This window comes from Eretmochelys imbricata, chromosome 6 (assembly GCF_965152235.1).
Source record: "Eretmochelys imbricata isolate rEreImb1 chromosome 6, rEreImb1.hap1, whole genome shotgun sequence".
NCBI lineage: Eukaryota > Metazoa > Chordata > Testudines > Cheloniidae > Eretmochelys > Eretmochelys imbricata.
Window position 1 is genome coordinate 5,804,651 of NC_135577.1, and position 1,110 is coordinate 5,805,760.

The 1,110-nt window shown below is 44.0% G+C and overlaps 1 pseudogene; it reads left to right on the forward strand.

Moving 5' to 3' along the window:
• Nucleotides 1-777, forward strand: LOC144266021 (olfactory receptor 5AS1-like; annotated as a pseudogene).
• Nucleotides 778-1,110: the final 333 nt, after the last annotated feature.

A 1,110-nucleotide genomic window follows, 5' to 3' on the forward strand; every position in this document is an offset into this window, starting at 1 on the left:
CTCCACACCCCCATGTACTTTTTCCTCAGGAATTTGTCTTTCTGTGACCTCTGTCTTTCCTCGACAATTTCCCCCAAGATGCTGCTGAATTTCTTAGCCAAGAGGAAAGGCATTTCTTACACAGCCTGCGCCGTGGAAATGTCTCTCTCTATCGCTTTTGTAGATGCTGAGTGCTTCTTGCTGGCTGTGATGGCGTATGACCGTTATGTTGCCATCTGTAACCCGCTGCTCTATACGGTCACCATGTCCAGGCGGTTTTGTAAACAGCTGGTGGCTGCGGTGTACGCTGTGGTGTTGGTGGATTCAATAATTCCCACATGTGTTACATTTCGGCTGTCATTCTGTAGCTCCAACATCGTCAATCATTTCTTCTGTGACAATCCCCCTCTGCTGGCACTCTCCTGTTCTGACACCCGCATCAATGAGATTATGATGTTTGCTTTCACGTTGTGTTTGACAGGGAGCAGATTTGTGGCCATCCTCCTCTCCTATGTCTATATCACCTCCACTATCCTGTAGATCAGCTCTGCTGCGGGCTGTCACAAAGCCTTCTCCACCTGCACTTTCCACTTGACTGCGGTGGTCCTGTTTTATGGCACCCTCCTCTTCATGTATTTACATCTCATGTCCAGCTATTCCATGTACACGGACAAAATAGTCTCAGTGATTTACTTGCTGGTGATCCCCATGTTGAACCCCCTCATCTACAGCCTGAGGAACATGGAGGTGAAGGACGCCCTGAGGAGAGCAGTGAATAAACTCCTAACCAGTTCTTGAATCTGTTTAACTTAGTACTGGTTTAGTGATGGGGAGTGGAAACAGGTGAATTGAATTCCCATCCCATTGCAATGTAATTTTGTTGAGTCCGTGGGAGTATAGTATTGTTATTATGAATTTGTTCATATTCCAATGGGGCCTGCAGGCCCCAACTAAAATCAGGGCTTTGTTAAGCTATTACCCCATCAAAATTCCAGGAGGCACCTGTTTCAAATGTGTGAATATTTGTGACGTGCTTCTGTAGAACTGATCAATTAAATTGTTTTAATAGTTCATTTTATTAATATAACTTCAAAAATAAAGATTTATGAATGAAACTATATTCATTCATAA